Genomic DNA, 7,284 nt, shown 5'->3' with positions numbered 1-7,284 from the left:
CCTCTAAAATAAGCCTTATATAGGTCTAGGGTTGTGAGAAAAGAAACTCTACACAAATACATAAGCTTGGGCCGAAAATCAGATCTGGAAATCTGAATTCCCGTAACCTCGATCGATCGGGAGGTGTCGAGGAGGTGTCGATCTTTAAACTTTGACAGATACAGCTATCGAGGAGCTGTCAAGAAGATAGAAGCTTTCTCAATCGATCCACCAACTATCGAGAGGTGTCGAGATTGCGATAACAATCAACTGAAGAGCTCGATAGATAGCCTAGCTGTTGATAGGTGTCGAGAAGCTGTCGAGCAATCTGTCCACAGGTGTTGAGCTATCTGTCTAGCTTTAATGAACAATTTTTCTTCACTTGTTTCTTGGTCCAATCTTCATGACTTTAATACTAGACTTGAACAACATGTTTTTTGGAGTATTAAACACATCCTAGATCTACCCAAATACAAGTAAAATGCGTTTTGTCAAAGGATTAGCCAATTACATAAAAGAATATCCTTAACAATCTCCCCCTTTGGCAACTCGTGACAAAACCATAACAAACAAATGAGCATATGAGAGAAGTCATAAATCACTCAACTCATATTCACTTGTTGAATACAATAAAATCTATCCTAACACAAACTCTTGAAAAACTTTGCAAGAAGAGAGTTTATGGCAAGTAGACTTTGACAACTTGTATTTCTGAAACACTTGAAACAAAACTCATCAAGGCATCTTTGTGTGAAACAGAAATAATAGATTGCATACAAGAAATAAGAAACATGTGTATGGAGATAAAAAAGAAACAATACATGTAGAGGTAGGTGAAAGAAACATACATCATCATATATATATCAAAGATAAGCACAATGTATATAAATATGGTCACAAAACTGGTGTACAAGAAGAAGGAAGTAAGCACTCCCCCTAACAAGATGAAACACATCTTCCCCTTACAAAGGCATGTATTTCTCTCCCAAACATGTAGAATCTTAAAAAAAGAAACCACAAAGTCTCCACAATTTCTCCCCCTTTTTGTCATGATTGACAAAGGGTACAAAAAGCTAGAAAGCTTCACCCAAGAAAAACAAAGATGATCAAGGGGGCACAAAAAAAATCTATAAAAATGCATGAATGTAATGAAACAAGATGCTATGGATGCAAAACATGTGAAAAACAAATCTCTTAACAAGAAAAATGTTATACACATAGATCCTAAAACACACAAACACACTAAACAAGTCTAACCAATTTTATATTTCAAAAATAAGTCAAGACAGTTTAGTGAGCATACATTAACACATGTAAAACCTTGTGATGGCCAAATCACATTGTACTTGCACATGTATCAAGAGTAGCAAAGAATTTTGCATTTTGTGTGTGAAGAAAAACATCGCAAGATTGCATAAGTGTATACATGTTATGACGATTTGAGATATGAGAAAATCACTTTAACTCACATACAATCATAACTTCTTGATGGGGACTATCACTTTCGAGATACATCTTATAACTCCCACATCTCCTAGAATACACACTTGCAATCATTTTTAAAAAATTTTTGATCTTTTTGCTTTTGATTTTTCTTTGCATATTTTCTTTTTAATCATATCAAGCATGGGCATATTAGAGAAAGAAAAGAAATACCCAATGATATTTGACATTCCAATTTTGCTATGCCTAAGCACACAAATGTCATTGACACTGCACTTTTGCTATGCCGAAGCATACAGGTGTCATATTATGATTGGCGGGCAACAATGGTGAGATGGTTATTAATGTCTTTCTCTTAGTATTTTTTAGTCCTTCCCGTCAAAAAGAGTGATATGAGTGTTAAGTACAAGAGACAACTTAATCTTACTCATCACAAACACGAGCCACAAAACTCATTTGCTTAGTTGTGCATAGAGATGCTCATCTAAGCTACAAAAGATACAAAGTTTAGAAAACTTTGTTTCAATGGCCATCCAAGGTACACAAGTACCAATATACACAAACACACACTGTTTTTGTATTTTTATGATTTTTTCTTTTTATTTTTATTTTGAAAACAAAACTAAATAAAAACTAAACAACCAAACAAAAACAGACAAACAACATGAAAGCATGAAAGAAAGATGCATATGCATGAAGGCATGATTCCAAAAGCAGATAAGAAATCAAGTAAAGAGAGTCCTAGTTTAGATAGAAAGAATTAAAGCAGAGGACAAACAAAAAAGACAATTAAGTCTTAGGCTCCTTTCTCACCCACACAGCATGAGTCTTTGGCCATGAAGATGAAAAGGCACGTGTCCTAGTATGTCTACTAAAGGACATAGAAGAATTAGAATTCTCCTGAAATTGAGTTAAAAAGCTCAAAACTTCTAATAACTCTCCAAACAAAGGTGTAGGTCCTTGAGAAGAAACCTGTGACTGTTTGGACAATTGCTTATGAGGATACAACTTAAAGCAATTAGGACGAATGTGTCCAGAAACACCACAATGGTGACAAACATGAGGTCTAACAAAGGATTTAGAATTAGCCAGATTAGTTTTGGATTTCATACCTTTATTACCTTTCTCAGATTGTGGCACAAAGACAGTCCTTGATCCAAAAGCCGTGGAAGAGGAGGGGCTGGAGGAAACAGCATATCCTAAGCCAGTTTTATCAGAACTAGGCTTTTAAGCACTCAATACCTCATCAAGTTTTGCACTAGACATCCTCTCTATTTGAGTTCTAGCTTGACTAAACTCAACTTCAAGATTTTTGACCTTCTCTTCTAATGAGCTGTTCACCACAACAAGAGTCTCAACTAGCTTTGTAGTCTCATCTAGTTTGACTAACAGATCAGCCTTTTCAGTTTTTACCTCATTAAGCTCTTTTCTACATAGATGAGAAGTTTTTTCAGATTTTATGAATTCAGTGCATAGCTTATCATAGGCTTCCTAAAGGGTCATCTTCTTAAGTACTTCATCATCAGAAGAATCCTCACTGTCACTAGCACTCTCCACAGTCACCTTATCAGTTGTGGCAGCAAAGGGCATAACGTGACTACATTCACCCACATACTCATCAGAAGAGTCAACCTCAGTATCACTCCAGGTAGCAACCAACCATTTATCTTTGGATTCCTTGGTCTTTTCCTTCATGAGATAGTTTGGGCACTCTATCCTCATATGACCAAAACCTTTGCACTCATGGCATTGGATGGGGGGTTTCTCATTCTTTCCCTTCCTTAAGGATTTAGGTTTCCTAGGAGGTCTACCTTTATCCTTTTTCCTAAACTGAAGAAGCTTGATAATCTCATCAGTTATGAAGGTTAGATCCTCATCCTCATCATCATCTTCATCTTCATCTTCATCTTCACTTTTAGAGTCCTCAATCTCTTCCTCTATACCCTTAAGAGCCAAATTTTTCCTCTTTCCACATTTTCCCATTAAACCTAATCCCATCTCATAGGTTTGAAGGTTCCCTACAAGCTCAGTCAAAGGAATTTGATCAATGTCCCTTGCTTCTTCAATGGCAGTGATCTTAGCATGGAATCTTTTAGGTAAGGACCTAAGGATTTTCCTAACAATTTTGGATTCTGCAATACATTCTCCAAGGTTGAAGGCAGAATTCACAATATCCTTGAGTTTGGCATAGAACTCATCAAAGGTCTCATCCTCCTCCATCCTTATTTCTCCAAAATTACTAGTGAGTTGTTGAAGCTTCACAGTCTTTACTGCCTTGGTACCTTTATAAGTGGTCTCAAGAATGGTCCATGCTTCCTTAGCAACTTCTGTGGATGATATTTTCTTGAATTCCTCATTGGTCACCCCACAAAACAAAGCATTCAAGGCCCTACTATTGAAATTTGCCGCTATGATTGTTGCATCATCCCAATCCACTGACGCTTCCTTTGGCTTAATCCAGCCAACTTCAACAGCTTTCCATACCTGTTCACCTAAAGCCTGCAAAAAAACTTTCATACGAACTTTCCAGTACGCATAATTAGTTCCATCAAATAAAGGAGGAATCAAAAGAGATTGTCCACGATCCATGACAACGGGGGTCAAGGATCACACTCAGGAAATTAATCCAATCAGAGTGAACCCGCTCTGATACCACTTGTTGGAAAATTTAGACCCCGGTTGATAGAATTAACAAGTTTTAAATCCAAGTTGTCAATTAGATTTATTATCAATAAAACTTGTTAAATCAAACAAATATCAATATCATGTCAAAATCATGTAGCGGAAAAAATAAATAAGAAAACATATGATAACCCAGAAAAACTAATGAAACTAACCAGTTTCATAGTAAGAAACCTGGGGGGAAACCTTCCCGAAAAGCAATCCACTATAGTAAAGAGAAGTTTCAAATCTAGTACAAAACCTTTGTCCTTAGACTCTACAATTCCCGTAGATGAACCCACAGCAGAAACCTTCTACCACTTCAGAACCTCTAAACTCTTTAATATATAAATGCTGCCCTTTGATGCACGAATCCCAGTACGTGACTAACAAATTGTGTGGATCCTAGTACGCGACTTAATCACCAACTAGAAGAAGATTGTTGGCTGCAAAGTTCTTCACTTCATCAATAATGAAAATCAAAAAGCACTTGGTTACAAAACCCTAAGGCGCAAAGACGCAGTAACTTCTTTCAGAGAGAACAAGGCTTCGGTCACCTTTTGCATATGTTCTCCTTGTATTCTCTTATGTGACAGCCTCTAAAATAAGCCTTATATAGGTCTAGGGTTGTGAGAAAAGAAACCCTACACAAATACATAAGCTTGGGCCGAAAATCAGATCTGGAAATCTGAATTCCCGTAACCTCGATCGATCGGGAGGTGTCGAGGAGGTGTCGAGCTTTAAACTTCAACAGATATAACTATCGAGAAGCTATCGAGGAGCTGTCGAGAAGATAGGAGCTTTCTCGATCGATCCACCAACTATCGAGACGTGTCGAGATTGCGATAACAATCAACTGAAGAGCTCGATAGATAGCCTAGCTGTCGAGAGGTGTCAAGAAGCTGTCGAGCTATCTGTCCACAGGTGTCAAGCTATCTGTGCAGCTTTAATGAACAACTTTTCTTCACTTGTTTCTTGGTCCAATCTTCATGGCTTTAATACTAAACTTGAACAACATGTTTCTTGAAGTATTAAACACATCCTAGATCTACCCAAATACAAGTAAAGTTCGTTTTGTCAAAGGATTAGCCAATTACATAAAAGAATGTCCTTAACAATACCCAACGTCCATAAATCCGCATTCATCCAGGATATCTCTGATTTGCTGCATTTGGTTAGGGAACCAAAATTATTGGCTTTGTTTCTTTGCGAGTTGAATGATTTCATTAAAATCCCTCACGCAAAGCCAAGGCAAAGAATGCATTGGTTGAGATGTCACAACAAATTCCATGATTCATGTCTCTAGTGAGTATTCAGTTCACCTTAAAACCCTGTGAATCTTCATGCATTCTCTAAATTATTATTGATGTTAGCATCGACATGGTTGATTGAATAGCTTTCAATAGTTAAGTCAATATCCGATCTCCGATATAACACCAAGTCCCCACCTCTATTTCTTTTAAGAATCACAAATTTCAGTCTTATAATCGTTTCTAGACTCACTTCCTCTACCCATGTTTTAGCTAAAATAGGACGGAATGACTTTTTGCCCACACCCACCCTGTGAGCTCTCTAACTATCAATACATTTCCAAGCCCACAACACTTACAAACTAAGAAACTCATTGGATTTGGTAGGGTTGGGAACCATCCTCTAGCAATTACTCACTATCATTGTTGTTGTGTATCGAAACCAATCTCTTCTTTGTTGGTAACTCCAGGGCATCTTCAAAGACATTTAAACCATGTTTTGTGGCTGAACTCTCAAGCAACATACCCTCAATATTTCTTTCCTCACTCCCAATATGTTTTTCATTTGCCACATATTTCACTTATGGTGCAGTGACAGAGTTATTTTGAGACATGTTTTTCACATGGACTGCTAGAGAGAATATCTCCCACTGAATCCAATTTATTCTTGCCATTAATTTCACTTAAAAAAATTATCAATCTTCGAAAGTCATCAAAGAATCATGAATCTAGAATTAAATATGAGAGTGAAAATATCTCCCTTGTAGGAAAAAGAAAGATGAGATGAAATCCAAAACCCACATAGAAAATGAATTAAACAAGAAGGAAAGAAATAGAGGGCTTCAATTGATTCATCTGGATAGTGGACTACTATCCCCAATGTCTCACCAATATCCTCTTCCACTTCTAACTTCATATTCGTAATAGTAAATCATGAATTTGAACCCAAAAGTAGCCTAATCAAATTTCATGTTGCATATTGGAGTGGCATCATCATATATTTTGAACACAACTAAGTCGAATACTCAAGGCTTATTGATCAGAACTCTTTTTGCATCCATCTCCCATATCTCAAATTTGAAATTCCTTTCTTGTTCTCCATACTAGCTTGAATCTCCTAGCAATTGCGTCTAGACTCAACACCCGTCTAGTCATAAATTTTGCTGCTAAGATAACTTCTCAATTCCCTCTCTGACACCTTAGAACAAAACTCTTAATTTCCTTTTCAGATAGTAAGAGTTTAATCTACTTTTTGTCAAGTTCCCCATCCTCACTCTCAAACTGTTTCCCAATAACCCAAAAGAAAGACCCTACAAGCTCTACTAGTAATTGTGTTTAAAAAGCTCAAAAATGTATTAAAAACACAATAGCTTGTTTAGACCCCCAATTCAAATTACGGCTTGGTTGATTTTTGTTGAGGTCTAAAAAGGATCATAGTAAGGGAGGCCCAAAAAGAGTGAGCCAGGCCCAAAAGGAAAAGAACAAGCTGAGTCCAAGGAAGCAGGTGCAAGCGGACCACGAAGGAATAAAGAAGCCCAGGAGGCTTGAAGCCCAGACAAAGAAGCATCAAGAAGAAAAAGAAATCCACGGCAAGAAGATAAGTAGTCAGGATCCTCAGCAACCATCAAGAGGCGCGGATCCTTCCAAGCACACAGTCAAAAGAAAGACTAGGACAGCTCGAAAGAAAAGGACAGAAAAAAAGAAAATAAGAAACGAAGCAAAAGAACACAAGCGCCAAGAAAACCCAGCGACCTCTCATGGCACAAGCAGACAGAGCCTCGGGGAACCAGAACAGAGAAACACAAAAAAGAGAATGGTAACAAGCGGCTTTCAAGTTAGCAGAATAGGATTCCGCCTAAATGAGAAAGAAAGGGGAAAAGTGGAATTGCCAAACGGTGATGCCGAGAAGGGCATACCTCAGCACATCCCAAAGAAGGTGGCCAACCAGAGA

This window comes from Quercus lobata, chromosome 3 (genome assembly GCF_001633185.2).
Source record: "Quercus lobata isolate SW786 chromosome 3, ValleyOak3.0 Primary Assembly, whole genome shotgun sequence".
NCBI lineage: Eukaryota > Viridiplantae > Streptophyta > Magnoliopsida > Fagales > Fagaceae > Quercus > Quercus lobata.
The sequence above is the reverse complement of the archived record's forward strand: the minus strand, read 5'-3'. Positions refer to the sequence as shown.